This window comes from Pygocentrus nattereri, chromosome 17 (assembly GCF_015220715.1).
Source record: "Pygocentrus nattereri isolate fPygNat1 chromosome 17, fPygNat1.pri, whole genome shotgun sequence".
In the NCBI taxonomy this organism is placed as follows: Eukaryota; Metazoa; Chordata; class Actinopteri; order Characiformes; family Serrasalmidae; genus Pygocentrus; species Pygocentrus nattereri.
In genome coordinates this window covers 10,911,390-10,932,683 of record NC_051227.1, presented here as the reverse complement: position 1 = coordinate 10,932,683, position 21,294 = coordinate 10,911,390, and the positions used below count along the sequence as shown (strand labels likewise).

Here is a 21,294-nt window from a genome sequence, read left to right as displayed (position 1 = left end):
GTGAAGTAGTTTGTGGCGTGGTACTCGAACTAAACCACGAGCCCTTCGAGCTTCGAGTACAGCTCGGCTTGACCTGCCATCCTTCAAGACCCATAGAAGACAAGCGTCGAGGATGTTCTCTGTACTGGCGCCCAGGTGGGGGAACGAACTCCCACTGGCTGTCCGAACAGCAGAGTCTCTTACTGTCTTCAAACGCAGACTGAAGACCGTCTCTTTACACAGCACTTAAATCAGCATTGAATTAAGTGTTGATTGCAGTATATTGTACTGCTCTGTGTGTTGTAGATTACTGTATTGTATTGTATTGTATGGCACAGAGTTCTGTGTTTAACTCCTTTTCTCTCTGCATCTACAGTGACTGTGTTTCTTGCAGTATCTGAGCTCAGGACTGTCTTTGTCTCTAACCTACTGGTAACTAGCAAAGATACTTTCTCTAGATAGACAAAGCGCTTCTTGTAAGTCGCTCTGGATCACAGCGTCTGCTAAACGCTGTACATGTAAATGTAGTTTATCACTAGGTGCTGAGTTATTCAGTGTTGTGTTGTTCGATGTGTGAATTGCTTTTCATTAAATCGGTCAGCACTAAGCAGCGTGTGAGTAGCCGTTGCAGTTTAGTGACCCATTCAGCTGAAATCTAGATATTACAGAATAACACTGTCTTCTGTCCTGATCAGAAACGAGCGCTGCAGAGCCTCCTCGACTTCTCCGAGTCCAAATTTTAGGAAGACTCCAGCGGTGTCCTGTGGTATTTACTCTTGTGGTTCTTGTTCTTCTTCTTCTTGTTCTTCTTCTTCTTGTTCTTCTTCTTGTTGTTCTTCTTCTTGTTCTTCTCCTTCTTCTTCTCCTCCTTCTTCTTCTCCTTCTTCTCCTTCTTCTTCTCCTCCTCCTCCTCCTCCTCCTCCTCCTCCTCCTCCTCCTCCTCCTCCTCCTCCTTCTTCTTCTTCCGGCTGCTCCCTTTAGGGGTCGCCACAGCGGATCATCTGCCTCCATCTTGCCCTCTCTACTGCCTCCTCTACTTTTACACCAACCATCTCCATGTTCACCTTCACTACATCCATAAACCTTCTCTGAGGTCTACCTCTTCTCCTTCTACCCGGCAGCTCCATCTCCAACATTCTTTGACCATTATTCACTATTCCTCCTCAACACATGTCCAAACCATCTCAACCTGGCCTCTCTGGCTTTATCTCCAAACTGCTCCACCTTCACTGTCCCTCTGATCTGCTCATTTCTAATCTTGTCCATCCTTGTCACTCCCAACGAAAATCTCAGCATCTTCATCTCCGCCACCTCCAGCTCAGCATCCTGTCTTTTAGACAGAGCCACAGTCTCCAAACCATACATCATAGCAGGACGCACTACTGTCTTGTAAACCTTCCCTTTCACTCTTGCTGCTATCCTTCTGTTACACATCAGCCCTGACACCCGTCTCCACCCACTCCATCCTGCCTGCACCCTCTTCTCTGACGTTCTGAAATAGAATGTTGTCCTTTCTTGATGGGCGACAGTGAGCGGCAGCGTTAGAGGCTCACTAGCGTGTGCTAACATGTCATATATAACAGTTAATTACACCCACTGCGAGTGCAGCGTTACGCAGGTTCCACACTACAGTATGACTTTACCGTTTCAGTGCTGAAAACTTCACATACAGAATTAGAAAAGTGTGCAAACTCAGCATTTATTTATTTATTTGTTTGTTTGTTTGTCTGTTTGATTGTTTGTAATTTTGGAATTTTCAGATTTTTTTCCAGAAAATTGACAGACTAATAAAACATAAACAAAAGTGCTAGATGTATATTACACACGTGCCTGGCAGACGTGTGTTATTGCGGCTCATGGTAATAAAAATGTGCAGAAATGTCCGGAGATTTTCTAACATTGCTCAGTCATTCCTAGCTAGCTGCGAAATCCAGGACCGTCTACAGCCCAGCAGCTATCGGAAGCTGTAAACATCCCGGCCGAGTTATTTGTTGACCACTCTTTCCTCAACATTGTTGCGCTCAACTCTGAAAACGAAGGGTTCCCAAACAGGAGACGAGCATGAGTTTCCTTGGCTCCCTGTTTTATCCAAGGTCGACAGCTGGAGTTAGCGTCTTATTCAGATTCTCCTCAGGCACCGGATACAACTGCCGCACTATTCGAGACGGAATGGGAGTTCAGAAAAGACTCTGGTGAATAAGAAGTTAACTGGTTGAGTTAGTCTAAAGTTGGCTAATCGAACCCAGTTTTCCCAGTTTTCCAGGAGTTTTATTTATTTTTTACGTTAAATGCCACTGATGGTGTTTGATGGAACTATAGAAACAATTCCCAGTGTCATGTATTGAATACAGATAGAACTTTTAATTAAGTTCACAGCACATATTGTCTCGCTACACCTGCCGTGGGCAGAGGAAGCACCCTTGAGCTGGAACCAGCCCCAAAATGAAGTGTCTGTATTAAACGAATGCAGTGCGTCTGACAGAATCCTCATCAGCAGCCGCCCAGCAGCGGGAACGACAGTGTCTTTATAAATGAAGCAGCTGAGTTTGTGTTCGCATGTGTTGGCAAACTTGCTTGGTGACAGGCATGACAGCTGATTATCGACTCTGACTGAGTGCTTTAGGGTCTCCTGGTTTGACTCCGTCTTAGCCTGACGTCCTCCTGGCGTGTTTGTGTGGGTTTATGTCTCGAAACGGTGGCTTTTCATATTTCCACGAGTCCTTTCTTACCTCTCTGTCCCTTTGAAGTAGACTGGCCGTTCCTGTCTCCGTGCCTTTAAAGGGCCCGTCCTTTATTGAACGGCCCGTACAGTTTCTGTGATGTCATGAGAGCCAACTGATTTACATTTATATCAGCCTAGAGCAGTTTAGCCCCGCCCACTTATTGAGGTTCTAAGCAGTATTTCAGCTCCGGGTGCTTTTTGAATGGGAGCTGCCAATCAGAATGGCGCTCCATTATATAGCAACATATATATAAAAAATACACACACACACACAGAATGGAGCTCATACATATATAAATATATATAATACATATATAAATATATATAATTTGTGTGTGTGTGTATGTATGTGTATGTAATTCATTACATTGTTCCTCAGTCCTAGTGGTTGGAAAATGCCCCTGTAAAAATGAATTGTGTGGTTATGTAACAAAAATGGTCATAAGTGTTATAACTATCTCTAGGGGGAAAAAAAAATCAAGAAAAAATTAACATATGTAAATGAGCCTTGTACTAATTGGCTGCCCTGTAGTGTCTTCACCTTCATAATGCAGTCTGGGTAAAACCCTCCTAATAATTTCAAGGTGAGTGGGTGGGCCTAACCCTCTGTACCCTCAACAGGTGGAAATATGTAAATACCTTGGTTTATGTGAAATCACAAAAAAACAGTGAATGCGAAATGGGCAGCTCCGTTTCCACACACGGACTGAGGAAGTGAGCTGTATGTGTTGAAACTTGACTGCACTACATAAAGCTGTTTGGTTTTCCATGAAATGGGCCCTTTATATTGAGACTTAAGGTTGGAAATGTTAGTAATTTTCTGTCATTTCTGCCCCAGAACCCTTCGGTTGCACCATGTGGAGGCTGTTTTTGTAGACGGTCGCTGTAGGGCTGCACGTCTTCGTGGGCAGATGCGTGACCGAGTAACAGAATGAGAACGTGCCTTCGTTACACAAGCTAATGTTTGTGCACTTTCCTGTTATGTAAAGCTGTCTGTCTTCAGACCCGTGTTTGTTCATGCTCTGGACATTTTCACAGCGACAGGTCGCGTGTTCTGAGGCTCCGTTCCCAGGTTTGGACTCGGGGCAGCCGGAGACAGACGAGCTGCCTCGGCAGGTTCGTGCTCGATCTCTGAACCGTGGGGGGGGGTTTGTATGAGCGCTTAAGGCACCAGTGTGAGTCGTTTGAGTCATCAGTCATTTCCACATCTCATGACTGTCTTCCTTTAGAAGTTGATGGCTATCTTTGCGCTTCTGACCAGCAGTTCACAGCTATCATGTGTGAGACTGAGTGAGTTCACATTTGTGCCTTCACCAGTGTTAGAAAGTAGGCAGGCTGTTAACCACACTGAGGCTGCTTCTGCTGACTGTTAGGCCTGTGCGACCGTATGAGCTGTGCTGAAATGCTTCTGCATGTGCGTTTAGAAACGTCTGCATGGTCTGGCTGACTGGCTGCGAGGAAGTTCTTGGATTGTGGTTTGAAGCCATTTTGACTGAGAGAGCCAGCATAGTCACCTTTTCAAGGAATTTTCAATATTTTTGAATAATTAAATGGTTAAGATGTACTTGGATTTTCTCCTGCCTTTTAGTTTTGGTAATAGGAACCAGATGTTGCTATGTCTACAATGTATATACACTCACTGGCAGCTTTATTAGGTACACCTGTTCAGTTGCTTGTTAACACACACAGCTAATCAGCCAATCACATGGCTGCAACTCAGTGCATTTGGGCATGTAGAGGTGGTCAAGACAGCTTGCTGAAGTGCAGACCGAGCATCAGAATGGGGAAGAAAGGGGATTTAAGGGGCTTTCAACGTGGCGTGGCTGTTGGTGCCAGACGGGCTGGTCTGAGTATTTCAGAAACTGCTGATCTACTGGGATTTTCACGCACAACCATCTCTAGGGTTTACAGAGAACGGTCCGAAAAAGAGGAAATATCCAGTGAGCGGTCAGTTGTGTGGACGAAAATGCCTTGTTGATGTGAGAGGTCAGAGGAGAATGGGCAAACTGGTTCCAGATGATAGAAAGGCAACAGGAACTCAAATAACCAACCAAAATCTCTGAGGAACGTTTCCAACACCTTGTTGAAAGTCTGCCATGAAGAATTAAGGCAGTTCTGAAGGCAAAAGGGGGTCTAACCTTTTACTAGCAATACCTAATAAAGTGGCTGGTGAGTGTACTATAAACACAGACCAGTAAACCTGCACCTCTCCTGAGTTTTATATGTAATGTTCATTATGGTAAAGTAGTGGTAAATCTGTAGTTGTAAGCCATAATAATAATAACCACACAGCTGTAGTGGTCTGTATTGAATGTTTTGTGATGTGCATTGCGGTCATATCCAGATAAACAGGCCTAATTGTGCCCACGTGGTCATAAAACAAGTAGTCAGTGTTCTTTAAGTACTGACGATCTCCACGATGTGCCTAGAAAAGCATAATGTGATATCATTTATCACGATAACGATGAAATATCATATTGCCCACCCCTACTTGATAGCTCTTACCATGCCATTGACCTCTCTGGACTGGGCCCATGTTACTGAGTTATCTGGTTTGCTTATTTTGCCTGTGCCACAGTAAAACATGGCACAGAACCAACACACTGAAATCTGAGCTGAACACCTGACCTGGAACTTGGCACGCAATTACATCTTTCCCAGCACAGCCGGGACTTCTGTTTGACACGGGAAGATGAGAACTCGACACTTCCTTTGTCTGCGGTGTTTTGCAGATGTAATTGAGTAGCAGGTCCGTGGGCGCCGCTGTGGGTCCGAGTTTACCGGAGGGTTGCGGCCTCAGCGTTTACTAACCGTCACCTTTATTATTGATTATAATAAATGCAGCCTCTGCTCCATTAATACTAACTGTACTGTAGAGGAGAACAGCTGTGGCCTAATCATGACTGAGTTACTCTCTGACTGCAGACCTGGAGTTTCTCGTGGTCTGATTACTCAAGTTCATATAAACGCGTGGATCATACTACTGACAGAATCCGATGTTCTGCAGTTTTATTAATGATTATTAATGTGTGTAAACACATTCACTGATGATGCCTCCATAACAGAATGTTCCATTTTATAAGTGGCTATTTTGAACAAACATAATTTCATCATTAAGAGGCAAAATCAATATATTTTTTTTTTATCATAAAAACACAGATTTGCACAAAGCTCTGTGAAATCTTAGAGATCGTCTGCCGAAAGTTACAGGGGACTTATTTTTGGTAATTCTCAGGGTTGCACTTAAACGCAGCATCAACACCTTCAATGTGGATACAGTGCGTGCGTGTATTCGTGTGTGTGTGTTCGTGTGTGTGTGTTCGTGCGCGCGTGTGTGAGTGTATGTGCATGTGTCACCATGCTCAAAAAGTGGATGAGGTAGTGGTATCGGTATCGTCTCAGAAGGGAGAAAGTGGTATCGGTGCATTCCGGGTAATTACGTAGCGTGGTGGATCAGTCCCACATGCATGCTGGGAATTTCTAGCTAAGAGTGAAAGCTGAAAGAAAGTCACAATAACTGAAAATGTGAGTCCATGCCATTTCACGCGGTCCAAATTAAACAGGCTTCGGTAGTTTCAGTGCAAAAAAGCAGGGTTAGATCAGGGTCGTGCAAGGCCGCTGGGCACAAGGGTCTTCACAGCGCCCCCCAACGGTAAACAAAGATTAAACAATATTTCCCTTTTGTATTCATGCCCCCTTTGAGAAAAACTGGATTTTTTTGTTATGAATATAAACTAAATTAGCCCTTTTCCTATTTGAAGTCCTCCAAAATGTCGTAGGCCAACCAGTCACTATTACTCGATTGGGCTTAATCATTCAGTTAAAAAACAATGAATGAAACCTTCATGTTGAATTAGCAGAGAGCAGTTGGTTTGATCGTAATGCTTCTGTTAAATTCTGCTAGGACTGTCCATATAAAATGCAGCATTTTAATATTTTTCAAATTCAATTAGTTTAATGGTGAAAACATCCATTTGAATGTTTAAAGCTGCTTCATAACACACGATGACTACCAAATGTGAGGAAGAACATGCATAAAACAGCTCATTAGCCACTCAGTCGTTTTGAGTCATGCAGTAGTTGTTATCTTGCATCCTTATAAAGTAGTTTTCTGCTGGTTCACTGCATGTTTAGCTGCTTAGCTAAGCTCTGCTACACAGCTGCTGCAGCCTGTTATACACTGTAGTGCTAGATTCACACTTTCATTCACCCAGCCACTCTACTAGTTCAGCTTATTACAACACGGCTTCGGGAAGTTTTGTGGAAATTATGATAAATGTCAAAATAGGCCTGTGTTCCTTTTTTTGACCTCCACTGCGCAGGGTGGATAATCGCTGGTCATTTTATGCTTGAATGACATTTTTAGGAAGCAACACTGTCTCATTGTGATGATGTAACCTGCTAGTGTTCTGCATGTTGAAGATAAAGTTTGTAATCCGATGTGTATTTGCTGAAAGCCTGGTAGAAATCGGAACATTTTTTGTGTGCGGAGCTGCTATTGGGAGCTTCCTTCATATTTTTCTATGTTCTCATTAACATGCAAAACTTTCTACAGTCTACATTTTAAAGGTTAGATTTAAATAGGTTTTTTTATAGTAAGGCAGCTGCTTGTTACCACCCCATCATCTTCACATAATCTGCAGACTAGGCCTAGTCGATTAAAAGTAGCTATAGTTAAACAATTGGTTATCAATAATTTCCACCAAATTCACATGATCTGCAGCAGGTTTGACCTACGTTCTATTCGACTTTATTTCCGATGGCCTTTTTTTTTTAGTATTAACTCTTTCATTAAAAATATTTATTAAAACTCACATCGAGTAATATGATACGGAATAACCCAACATCATTTGAGCGACTTTGTTCATCCTTATGATAAATGTAATTGCAAGCATGTGCGTTCTTGAGCTTCTTCTGTTGCAGATTTGCACTGGCGTGCTTAACAGCGCTCCCTGCTGGAGAAACTTCAGACTGCAAGTGATTACCAAAGCCGTGTAGCATGTAGTACAGATAAATAACATGGGCCAGTTCATTAAATCTCATCCCTTATGTTTTCTGTTGTGATGAATGGAGTGCAGTTATGTGCGCATTTTTGTGTCCTTTTGTTGGTTGTCATTGTGGTTGTTGTGTGCTGCCTTGTTTGCCTATTCTCACTTGTAAAAGAGACCTTAACCTCTATAAGACTACCCTAGTTAAACAAAGTTTAAATTAAATCAGAAATATTAAAAATGAATAAAGTTTTGAAGTGGTGGACATGAAGGAACGGCCAGTCTCTTGGGGTTAGCTTTAACTTAACATGGACACCAGAGCGGTTTCCATGCTTGTATATCTTCCCGTTCAGCCTGAAGAGCCACCTAACTCGGTCAGTTTCCTCAGATGGCACTGTGGTATTGGGGTCTTGTCTGCACAACAAGTAATGGATGAGCTGTGGACCATTTTCCAGATTACGGCAGACGGGCACCCATATGAGACCAATGACTTGAGAAAACTGGCCAAACTGAAGTTGGTCACTTCCCTTTCCACCTTAAATAGGGCTACAGTTATATTCAGGCTTTGGTACTGGTGGCAGAACTGCTGCTACTTTTAAGGTGCAATGGAACAAGAAGCCAACTTCAGCATTAATTTATCGTCAACTCAACGTTTTTGATTAAAATAAAACATTGTATGCAATTTTGGTTTCTGTCATGTTGTCTTGGTTGCGCTAAAGCAAATTCCTAGCAACCCTGGTGGTTCAAGTCTTGAAGTTGAACTATAGAGCCAAGTTTTTTTATATGTCCTCTTGATTCTGGGGTCACTGGTCTAGATTAATGGTCAGAGGTTTGCTGGTCTGTAGTAGAGTTGGCTCTGAATACTGGCTGGTCGGTTTCATTCTCAGTTTAAATTTCCATGTAAGTTTCAGTCAGTCTGATGGGAGTCCGAGTTCCGGCTGTGAGAATGCCTTTGTGTGTACTGGGTGTATATGTGTTCGTTCTTATGTGTAAACTTGTTTGTGTGAGGATTTGAAACCACAGCTCATAAGGGATCTATGAACTCATGCATGCTGGGAATTTCACTTCTCACCAGTTTGAAGTAATTCTGGCCAAGAGTGAAAGCTGAATACCCTCTAAGGAAATCACAGTAAATAAAACAATATGTGGTCAAAAATGAAAGACTTTAGTAGTTTGTGTTGAACTAAAAGCGGGGTTAGATCAGGGTCCTGTGAGGCCCCTGGGAACAAAGGTCTTTATAGGCTCCCCCACACTTCAACAGCTGTAATAAAACAAAAATAAAGACCTGAAATGTAAGATTACTCTATATTTCCTTGTTGTATTTATGCCCATTTTTGAGGAAAACTGATCGTTTCGTAAGTAAGCAAAATCAGGCTTATTGGGCTTATTAGTGCTTTAGCTTATGTGTTTAAAGTTAATGGACATTTTACTGGATTTTGACTGAGTCTGTTTTAGCTTTTGTAGTAAAAGAGCCTGGTAAGTACTACATTTACAGCTGTTTGTGTGAGTAGATTAATTAAGTGGTTCATGATCATTGTAGATGCACACAGGCTTCAGGCAGTGGGGGGGGGGGATTGAGAGAGCTGATACATTTAGATAACTTGATTTTAGTTATATCTGCCATAAAGCACAGCATTAAAGCACATTCAAAGGGAAAAAAAACTTTGATATTTGAAATTTTCCTGAATGGCAAAAAAAAAAAAAAAAAACCCCCAAAGGTTCCAGATTTGGGCCCACCAAACATTTGTGCCCAGGGGCCTGTAATTTGACGATCTGGGCCTGCATTGCAGCACCATGGCAGAGGTCTTCAGCTCTGGACCTTGGATCTAGTTTAAAGCCCTGGCCATTTTTGGTAGCTGATTAACTCACTGGCATTTTTGACTGAGTATGAGTGCTTGCTGATACTGACACCTTAGATTTAAGTAGTTGTAAGTATAAATGAGTGCAAGAGTTAAATCTTTTAAATCTTGCTGATTTTAAATGAGGTGCATTAGCTCGCTGTGCTACATTAGTCACATTGAATCGAGTAGAGAAGGGTGGGTTTTGTTCCACATGAGAAAAGCACTTCTGTGCTGTAAGTAAAGTATGTTTCATAGTTTTGATCACGATTCCTCATCAGTCTCTTTCAACAGCACTGTAGCTCAGTGACAGCAGGAGTCACGTCTGAGGCTGATGTGAGGAGCTCACTAGCGGAGTTTTACGTCTTGGTGGAGTCTTGATTTGCTGTTTGAGCTGTAGTTGAATGTCCTCTAAAGCCAGACATACACCGATTTTCGAAGTCTTGTTCTCTGGTGCCTCTGGTCGCATTGTACAGTTGAATATACACTGTACAGGACAAAGCCTGCCCATGCCACAATATACACAGCCTCTACAGACAGCTGTGTCTATGAACAGTGATCTGTAAAGCTGTTTCATTCAAAATCAAATTTCATTAAAAAAAAAAACAAACAACAACAAAAAAAAAAACATGCACACTTTCTGAGCAAAGCTGCTGGAAGAACTGGGCAATTCCTGGTTGGAAGCTACCAAGGCAGGACATTTAAAGTGACCAACGACTTTGCGTCCGACCTCCACAGGGTCATCAACACTTCTGCGTGCGCAGACCTGCATTCGCAGCCAGCTTGAGTCGTTTGTTCATCACAGTGGCGGCGCAGTTTGAGTAAAGTAAGTAAATGAGTGCGATATCGGGTCAATACCTGATACCAGTATCAGTGTAGATGCATCTCCAGGTCCAAGGCTTCGTTTTTTAAAAGGATGGGCACACTTGCCTTAGAAAAGTGCCTCACCTGTGCAGTAGGTTCTTTCAGTGCCACGTCCAGGTTGTTTAAGAAGGCTTTGCAGTGTTTTTCTTTGAGTTTAGTGTCCTGGATCTGAGTGACGCTGGGTGCAGAAAAATAAATACAGAGAGTACAGTGCAAGCGTTTGCTTTGTTTAAACAAACACTGTTAGTCTCATATGATTTTTTTTTTTTTTCTGTTTGTATCATTTATATAAATTCCCGAGTGACACACATGCTGGTCAGACTGGTTTTGGAGCAGCTCTACAATTTGCCTCCAAGCTCTAAAGTTCTGTAGCTTTATTTAGTCCATTTCTGCACCTCCCTTATCCGCAAAAACAAAAAGGTAAAGTAAGGACACCGGATGCCATCTCAGAAACATGGCCTGGGTTAGGGACTGTAAGAATTCAGGAAAAAGAATGAGGGGAAAAGTCACATCAGCAGGAACTGTCCCTGATATTAATGACCGTACAAAGGTCAGTTCCTCTCCACTCCTCTGCTTTGGGCACTGATGGGAAATGAGGCATCAGATATAAAGTCAGAGACACACACACACACACACACACACACACACACACACACACACACAGAGAGAGGGAGAGATGGGGGGGGGAGACAGACAGACACAGAGAGGGAGAGATGGGGGGGGAGAGAGAAAGGCAGACAGACACACAGGGAGAGAGATGGGAGAAAGACAGACAGACACACACACACAGAGAGGGAGAGATGGGGGGGGGAGAGAAAGACAGACAGGCAGACAGACACACAGGGAGAGAGATGGGAGAAAGACAGACAGACAGACACACACACACAGAGAGGGAGAGATGGGGGGAGAGAGAGAGATTGATGGGAGTGAGAGAGAGACAGACATGGGGAGAGAGAGATGGGAGAGAGAGATAGGATGGGAGAGACAGACAGAGGGAGAGATGGGAGAGGGAAAGATGGGGAGAGAAAGATAGGAAGGAAGGAGGGAGAGAGAGAGACAGACAGACAGACACAGATGGGAGTGAGAGAGAGGGAGAGATGGGGTGGGGGGGAGACAGACAGACACAGAGAGGGAGAGATGGGGGGGGAGAGAGAAAGACAGACAGGCAGACAGACACACAGGGAGAGAGATGGGAGAAAGACAGACAGACAGACACACACACACAGAGAGGGAGAGATGGGGGGAGAGAGAGAGATTGATGGGAGTGAGAGAGAGACAGACATGGGGAGAGAGAGATGGGAGAGAGAGATAGGATGGGAGAGACAGACAGAGGGAGAGATGGGAGAGGGAAAGATGGGGAGAGAAAGATAGGAAGGAAGGAGGGAGAGAGAGAGACAGACAGACAGACACAGATGGGAGTGAGAGAGAGGGAGAGATGGGGTGGGGGGGAGACAGACAGACACAGAGAGGGAGAGATGGGGGGGGAGAGAGAAAGACAGACAGGCAGACAGACACACAGGGAGAGAGATGGGAGTGAGAGAGAGAGAAGGAGGGAGAAAGACAGACAGACAGACACACACACACACACAGAGAGGGAGAGATGGGGGGAGAGAGAGAGATTGATGGGAGTGAGAGAGAGACAGACAGAGAGAGGGAGAGATGGGGAGAGAGAGATGGGAGAGAGAGATAGGATGGGAGAGACAGACAGAGGGAGAGATGGGAGAGGGAAAGATGGGGAGAGAAAGATAGGAAGGAAGGAGGGAGAGAGAGAGACAGACAGACAGACACAGATGGGAGTGAGAGAGAGGGAGAGATGGGGGGGGAGACAGACAGACACAGAGAGGGAGAGATGGGGGGGGGAGAGAAAGACAGACAGGCAGACAGACAGGCAGACAGACACACAGGGAGAGAGATGGGAGTGAGAGAGAGAGAAGGAGGGAGAAAGACAGACAGACAGACAGACAGACAGACAGACAGACACACACACACAGAGAGGGAGAGATGGGGGGAGAGAGAGAGATTGATGGGAGGGGGAGAGAGACAGACAGAGAGAGGGAGAGATGGGGAGAGAGAGATGGGAGAGAGAGATAGGATGGGAGAGACAGACAGAGGGAGAGATGGGAGAGGGAAAGATGGGGAGAGAAAGATAGGAAGGAAGGAGGGAGAGAGAGAGACAGACAGACAGACACAGATGGGAGTGAGAGAGAGAGAGAGAGAGAGAGAGAGAGATGGGAGTGAGAGAGAGAAGGAGGGAGAGAGAGAAGGAGGGAGAGAGAGAGAGAGAGAGAGAGAGAGAGAGAGAGAGAGAGAGAGAGAGAGAGAGAGAGAGAGAGACAGACACACATACACACAGAGGGAGTGATGGGGGAGAGAGAGATAGGATGAGAGAGAGAGAGATGGGAGAGACAGATAGGAAGGAGGGAGAGATGGGGAGAGAGAGATGGGAGTGAGAGATAGGATGGGAGAGACAGACAGAGGGAGAGATGGGAAGAGAGAGATAGGATGAGAGAGAGAGAGATGGGAGAGACAGATAGGAAGGAGGGAGAGATGGGAAGAGAGAGATGGGAGTGAGAGATAGGATGGGAGAGACAGACAGAGGGAGAGATGGGAAGAGAGAGATAGGATGAGAGAGAGAGAGATGGGAGAGACAGATAGGAAGGAGGGAGAGATGGGAAGAGAGAGATGGGAGTGAGAGATAGGATGGGAGAGACAGACAGAGGGAGAGATGGGAGAGGGAAAGATGGGGAGAGAAAGATAGGAAGGAAGGAGGGAGAGAGAGAGACAGACAGACAGACACAGATGGGAGTGAGAGAGAGAAAGAGAGATGGGAGTGAGAGAGAGAAGGAGGGAGAGAGAGAAGGGGAGAGAGAGAGAGAGAGAGACAGACACACATACACACAGAGGGAGAGATGGGGAGAGAGAGATAAGATGAGAGAGAGAGAGATGGGAGAGACAGATAGGAAGGAGGGAGAGAGAGAGAGAGACAGACAGACAGAGGCACAGAGAGGGAGAGATGAGAGAGAGAGAGGGGGAGCGAGAGACAGACGGAGAGATGGGAGGGGGAGAGGGAGTGAGAGAGAGACAGACAGAGAGAGGGAGAGATGGGGAGAGAGAGATAGGATGAGAGAGAGATGGGAGAGACAGACGGAGGGAGAGAAGGGAGAGGGAGAGAAAGATAGGAAGGAGGGAGAGAGAGAGACAGATAGACAGAGAGACACAGAGAGGAAGAGATGAGAGAGAGAGAGGGGGAGAGAGAGAGACAGACGGAGAGATGGGAGGGAGAGGGGTAGAGGGAGTGAGAGACACACACACAGACAGAGAGACAGACGGAGGGAGAGATGGGGGAGAGAAAGATAGGAAGGAGGGAGAGAGAGAGACAGACAGAGAGGGAGAGATGGGAGGGAGAGAGAGAGAGACAGACAGAAGGAAGAGATGGGAGGGAGAGGGGGAGAGAGAGAGAGAAGGAAGAGATGGGAGGGAGAGGGGGAGAGAGAGAGAGATGGGAGGCAGACAGAGACAGACGGAGGGAGAGATGGGGGAGAGAAAGATAGGAAGGAGGGAGAGAGACAGACAGAGAGACACAGAAGGGAGAGATGGGAGGGAGAGGGGGAGAGAGAGAGAGATGGGAGGCAGACAGAGACAGACGGAGGGAGAGATGGGGGAGAGAAAGATAGGAAGGAGGGAGAGAGACAGACAGAGAGACACAGAAGGGAGAGATGGGAGGGAGAGGGGGAGAGAGAGAGAAGAGAGAGATGGGGGAGAGAGAGAGAGAGAGAGAGAGAGAGAGAGAGAGAGAGAGAGATAAGAGGGAGAGAGAGAGTCTCTCTCTCCCTCTTATCTCTCTCTCTCTCTCTCTCTCTCTCCCTCTTATCTCTCTCTCTCTCTCTCTCTCTCTCTCTCTCTCTCTCTCTCTCTCTCTCTCTCTCTCTCTCTCTGTGCGTAGTGTAGATATGCAGACAGATCAGATTCCTCACTGATATCCGTGTCTGGTAAGAGCTGTCCTTCACCAGGAAGTGTCTGTTCATTTCCGTGAGCTAAAGGGAATCTCTGCTGATGGCCGGATGCTTTGTTAGTTTAAGCTCCAGAGTCACACTGCGCAGTATTCACTGTGTTCTCTGTCTCCAGCGCCACGGACGACTGTCGTCAGGCGTTTTCTGCTCTGTATTTAGAGAAGGATGGTGTGGATTAGTCTGTCCTTCACTCCGCACTGGGCAGTTGGAGGTCAGTTTGAGTGTCTCTGTTGAAGATCTTCCTCAGTCTTGCTTACATTCTTCTCTTTGAGGGCCTCTTTCAGTTCTTCATCACCAACAATGAACTCTGTGACATTGTAAGTTGGATCTCCTTCACTTGGCCTTTCATGCTAGTGGGTCACTCCTGAATGGACTGGGCTGCTAGAAATGTAAGTGAAAATGGCTCCTTGACATTTAGCAAAGCTTCTTCCTCTCTTTGCTTCTACTGATCTGTAGGGATGTTCAAAATACACTGTATTGCCAAAAGTTTTCAGTCTTCCATCCAAATCACTGAATTCAGGTGTTCCAGTCACTTCCATGGTCACAGGTGTATAAAGCCAAGCCCCTAGGCCTGCAGACTGCTTCTACAGATATTAGTGAATGAATGGGTCAGCAGCTCAGTGAATTCCAGTGTGGTACCGTGATCGGACGCCACCTGTGCAACAAATCCAGTCGTGAAATTTCCTCACTACTAAATATTCCACAGTCAACTGTCAGTGGGATTATAACAAAGTGGAAACGATTGGGAACGACAGCAACTCAGCCACAAAGTGGTCGGCCACGTAAAATGACAGAGTGGGGTCAGCGGATGCTGAGGAGCCTAGTGAGCAGAGGTCACCAACTTTCTGCAGAGTCAATCACTACAGACCTCCAGACTTCATGTGGCCTTCAGATCAGCTCAAGAACAGCGTAGAGAGCTTCATGGAATGGGTTTCCATGGAAAAGCAGCTGCATCCAAGCCTTACATCACCAAGCACAACGCAAAGCGTGGAGTGCAGTGCATTAAAGCGCCGTCACTGGACTCTAGAGCAGTGGAGACGTGTTCTCTGAAGTGACCAATCACGCTTCTCCGTCTGGGAATCCGATGGATGAGTCTGGGTTTGGCAGTTGCCAGGAGACAGTACTTGTCTGACTGCACTGACAAGTGTAAAGTTTGGTGGAGGGGGGATTATGGTGTGGGGGTGTTTTTCAGGAATTGGGCTCGGCCCCTTAGTTCCAGTGAAAGGAACTCTTAAAGCTTCAGCACCAAGAGATTTTGGACAATTACATGCTCCCAACTTTGTGGCCACTTCCTGTTCCAACATGAGCCAGTTTGATGTGGAAGAACTTGACTGGCCTGCACAGAGTCCTGACCCCAACCCCATAGAACACCTTTGGGATGAATGAGAGCGGAGACTGTGAGCCAGGCCTTCTCATCGAACATCAGTCAGAGCTGACTGAGGCGCCACAGCAGTGGTGTGCCTGTGTGTTTGTGGTGGAGTTTGAGGCACTGATTTCTCTCGAACCACTAAAATGAGCAAACAGAACAAACTGTAGAAGTGACCTTGAGTGCAGCAGCGAATGCCGTCTTGGTGTCAAACCATGTGTATGTTTTCAGAATGAACTTTTGTGTCGAAACTGTGAAAAAGCTTCATGGTTTTGTTGCCTCTTCGGGCGTCGGTAGAAAATGAAACTCATGAAAATGTGGTTAGATATTGATGGTTTTGTCTTGATGGTCTCAGGTTTGCGAATAGTCCCGCCCCTGCTCTGAACTTTTCCTGCACACCGCTGGTTTAGAAGGGCTCTTAAGAGTTTATGCCTGTAAATTTGGTAAACACCAAAAGTTGTTTCTAGTATAACAAACTGACACCATCAGTGTTTTCACACTTGCACACCATTGCTCTCATGAGCAGCTCTAGGGAAGCTGTGTGTTTGGCTGCTATTTGATTGTGTATGTGTGTGTGTGTGTGTGTGTGTGTATGTATGTGTGAGCGTATTAATAGCATTCATTCTTGCACATCTCAGATTTCAGTTACATCTATGTAGAAGTTCTCCGTTTTCAGTTTGGCCCAGTTCTTCCTTTGGCTTTATGTAGAACGCAGTAGTTCTTTTTAACTTCCCCTGGTTTTGAGGATGTGCGGTGGCCGCTGGTCAGAGCTGAGGAGATGGGTTATACATGTGTGTTGCTAAATTAGCTGAGTGTTATGCTGTTTGTCAATGTGTTCATAGACGTAGAGCCATAACACTGAATAGGGCTGGGAACTTTTGTCAGGTTATTGAGAAGTATTGATGATAAGGCTGCAGCGATTATTCGGCTTAGTCGACTGAAATCGACGACCACATTAGTTGGCGATTAATTTAGTAGTCGATTGGTTGGTGACGTCTTTACACATCTTTCTCGCGCTCACTAGGAACGTTTTGACATTACCACTTACTCGAGAGTTAGTCCTCATAAGTGTGGAGCTAAACTCAGAAAAAGGGTGTCAGGTGTGCTCTGTGTAAGCCGAGCTCAGCTGGCTATGGAAACACATCCTCCGTGCTGGAGCTTCCGAACAGGAAAGTCGTCGGTCCACTGAATGAAGAAGACGCAATAAGACACGCCGCGTCCCAAACCGCATACTAGCTCACTAAATAGTGTGTAAAACAGCGCATATAGAATTAGAAGTGCACTCAAGTAAAGTCAGCGTTAAATTCCTCTGTTTCATGTTGTGAGCTGAGCTGGAACACCTGTTTCAGAGTGCGTGTTCTCTGGTGACGTTAATGGAGCTGAAACAGAGGAGCACATAACTAATATTCACAGCGACCCGGTTCACTTCACAGGTAACGCTTACAGATTTGAACACTGCACCGCTGCCTTCACGTCGAGGCCGCCGGACAGCGATTACAAACCGGTTTCTGTTCTCCACGCACGTTTGGCTCCACTCACTAACGGTTTAAGGAGGAAGCTCTACACGAACATGTAGGGCTGCTGGACGAAGGGTCACCGCTGAAATGAAAGGGTTCAAAATCGGTCAGATTTAACTGCGCAAACAGAGCAAGTTCACCACTTTCCCATCCGCTGCGTCACCGCAGAGGAGAGAGCGCCTCTCACAGGAGCACGGAGAGATCCTGACTCTACTCTGTTCCCATAAAGACCTGTTACTGTAGAGTTTAGCGGCAGCCAAGTGTAGACAGAGCACAGAGCACAGACTGCACTGCTCAAAATGAGCTTTAGATTCAGAGCGATTTGTTTATTTACTTGATTAAAGGTAAACAGTTTGTTTTGTTAGATTTTATTGCTGCTACTTCGCACATCCTAGGTTTAAAGTTTTGACAGGGAAACGATACAGGGGTTTTATTCTTTTAGCGACAATAACAACAGTGAATCTATTCACTGAAGTTATTCATTTTTATTGTCTTCATCGTTAATTAGCAAATGCATAAAACAACTTCAAGCTAAATTTAGAAGCTAACAGCTAAATAAGTCATTTTGTAATGTGATTTATAATTCGAATAATTATTCATTTCAGTAATCGATCGATTATTCAACTGTCCAATTAGTCGTCTGTTGCAGCCCTAATTGATAATGGCCATCAAATCGTGAAGAATTGATCTATTTATTTATTTATTTATTTATTTTTGTTTTTAGTAACTTTTTTTTGTATGAAGTGCATTAAATTCCAGTTCCATTAAGTTTAATAAGTTTATAATAAGTTTATAATTATAATAAGTTTAGTATTTAGTCGCTTGGCGGTGTTTTCATACCGACAGTTTTACTGGTTAAAATAAGCTTTTGTTATTGGGGTAGAGCGAAGGTCCATCAAGTAGTAGCACCAACACGACAGCCAGCGCAACCCAAAGACTCGGCCACCAAGTAACAGCCTATTCTGTTAATAATACCTTTCCAGAAAGGTTGGGACGCTGGGCAAAATGTAAATAAAAACTAAATGCAATGATGTGCAAATCATTCAAACCCTAGATTTAATTAAAATAGTACAGACAGCAGATCAGATGTTGAAACTGAGAGATTTATTTATTTATTTTTTGGTCACGTTTTGAATTTGAAGTTGGGACGTTGGGCCTGTTCACCGCTGTGTTTCATCGCCTCTTCTTTATCTCGCTCTGTAAGCGCTTGGGAACTGAGGAGACGCTGCTGTGTAAAGGTAAGAAGAAGGAGGAGAGGAAGAAAGATACTGACGCAGTTTAATCTCTATAGAGCTTCCGCAAACTCAAGCATGCTTTACGAAGTGCCCTCCAGATTTCTGGATAGAGCCCCGGAAGCCTCATCAACTGGGAGAAAAGCCCTTAGCAGTGGGGCGGAGGGATTACTCAAGTGCTTGGCCCCAAGCAGCCAAGTAACTGCGATGTAGTGGCGCTCGAGGTGGCCCAGGCAACCTTGAGGCTACAGTAGAGCGCCACTCATGCAGCCGGGCCAAGCCTCTGAGCCACAGGGGAAAATCACTGTGAACCTCTGTCGCAGCTGAGGCTCTACCTGAGCCCTGTGATGGGGCGAGGGGGGGGGGGGGGGGGCGGTCATCACGGCCAGTTATTCAAAAGCTCTCCAGAAAGCGAATGTGCCGTCTCCTGACAACAGAGCTGACGCCTATGTGGTTGTAACGCTTGGTGGGTGGTTTTTGTTGTTGTTGTTGTTGTTGTTGTTGTTGTTGTTGTTGTTGTTGTTGTTGTTGCTGTTCATTTGATCTATAAACTTCTGACTTGGTGAACAAAGGCCTTATATGTCACCTCCCTTTGGCACAAATGGAAACTGCTCTAGATATAGTCGTATTGAATATACAGTGGTGTGAAAAAATGGAAGACTTGCTGTGATAAATGGAACTATGAATTCTGCTGTCTACCAAAAGATCCTGAAGGAGAAAGGAGAATGTCCGACCATCTGTTCGTGAACTCAAGCTGAAACGAACTTGGGTTCTGCAGCAGGACAATGATCCTAAACACACCAGCAAGTCCACCACTGAATGGCTGAAGAAAAACAAAATGAAGACTTTGGAGTGGCCTAGCCAAAGTCCTGACCTGAATCCTATTGAGATGTGGTATGACCTTAAAAAGGCCGTTCATGCTGGAAAACCCTCTAATGTAACTGAATTAGAACAATTCTGCAAAGATGAGTGGGCCAAAATTCCTCCAGAACGCTGTAAAAGACTCATTGCAAGTTATCGCAAACGCTTGGTTGCAGTTGTTGCTGCTAAGGGTGGCCCAACCAGTTATTAGGTTTAGGGGGCAATCACTTTTTCACACAGGGCCATGATGGTTTGGATTTTTTTTTCTCCTTTAATAATAAACACCTTCATTTACAAATTGCATTTTGTGTTTACTTGCGTTGTCCTTGACTATTGTTTAAATTGGTTTGATGTTCCGAAACACTTAAGTGTGACAAACATGCAAAAAAACAGGAAATGAGGAAGGGGGCAAACACTTTTTCACACCACTGTATATGCAAGATACTTGAGGTTTTAATCAAGGAAAATATTGCTATTTATCCAAAGATAAGTTCCTGATTGTCTCAGCCCCCGACATTTCACAGGAACTGAGTCACTGTGAGTGTTGACGGTAATGGCTGTTTTCTGAGTGTCATCACTTGTCGATTTCTGCTATTTTTACTGGTTTTGACCATCTCAGCAGGACTGTTCATACCAAGCTGTGACGGCGTGTGTAAGTGTGAAGGGGGTTCAGTGGAGCTTTGAGGCCTTGTCTCTGTGGTTTATTCTATTCTCTGAAGTGCAGTCAGATGTATTTGTGGGTGTATTTATGGAATTTTCTTCAGCTTTGTGTGGGGGTGTGGGGGTGAGCGAAAGTCCAAGGGAACGAATATTAAAATATTAGAGATTTGTGTGATACTGTCCAGCAAAATTGGAATGAGAAGTAAAAAGAAAATGATGAACACTGATCAGGCCTATGGGAGAACTGCCTGGGCGTGGTTCTAAAATAGCGGCCTGATAGCACGATCATTTACTAGTGCTCATAAAACCAGCTTCCGATACCAGCTGATCCCATGCGACCTGAGCCCTAGTGTCGCAGTGCTGCTGTGCCGGTTTGCCATGGCAGTTGGACCTTGCTGGTCACTTTAAACATTCTGCCTTGGCCATTTACTGGGCAATTTTAGCCTGTTTTAAAACACATACAGTCACAATTACTTCCCCAGTATGGGTGGAGAGATGTAGGCTAGCAGGCCTATAGATCATCGCTGTCTAAAGAAAAATTATTTAAATTTTGACTTAATGACTTACATTTTAATGTAAGTTCATGTAAAGAGGTCTACAGTTTTAGGCATTTCTGTTAGACAACTTAAAGGGCACATTTTTGTGCTAAAATTATATAGAAAACTGAAAGTTGGGAATAAGGGAGATACGTGTTTTTGTCCTGGACAGCGATGATATGCTGCTTTGTCCACTCACTAAGGCTCTTATTGACTTTAAACATTCTCTGGATGCACCTTCAGTTGTAGAGAGACATACAGATTGACAGATGTTCTAGCTTCATAGTTCAGTTATGCTTGCTGGGATAGCTTTTGCTTGGTGGTTAGCTCTCTCTCTGAAAGGAACTCTTAAAGCTTCAGCACCAAGAGATTTTGGACAATTTCATGGTCCCAACTTTGTGGGAATAGTTTGGGGACAGCCCCTTCCTGTTCCAACATGACTGCGCACCAGTGCACAAAGAAGGTCCATAAAGATGTGGATGGGCGAGTTTGGTGTGGAAGAACTGGCCTGCACAGAGTCCTGACCTCAACCCGATAGTACACCTTTGGGATGAATTAGAGTGGAGACTGCGAGCCAGGCCTTCTCGTCCAACATCAGTGTCTGACCTCACAAATGTGCTTCTGGAAGAACGGTCAAAAATTCCCATAAACACACTCCTAACCCTTCTGGAAAGCCTTCCCAGAAGAGTTGAAGCTGTTATAGCTGCAAAGGGTGGGCCGA

General features: G+C 45.0%; 1 protein-coding gene across 4 annotated transcripts in view; it reads left to right on the top strand.

Annotated features, from left to right (window-relative positions):
* Window positions 1-21,294, top strand: part of LOC108410402 (arf-GAP with Rho-GAP domain, ANK repeat and PH domain-containing protein 1) — a 133,143-nt gene that overhangs the window by 6,077 nt on the left and 105,772 nt on the right. Inside the window, exon 1 of one of the 4 annotated variants that reach the window (XM_037546621.1) lies at window positions 3,801-3,817. The exons of the other annotated variants lie outside the window; for them this stretch is intronic. The gene's annotated coding sequence lies outside the window, so the exon portion shown is untranslated. Of the gene's footprint in view, window positions 1-3,800; window positions 3,818-21,294 lie in introns of those variants that run through there. 4 annotated transcript variants of the gene reach the window in all.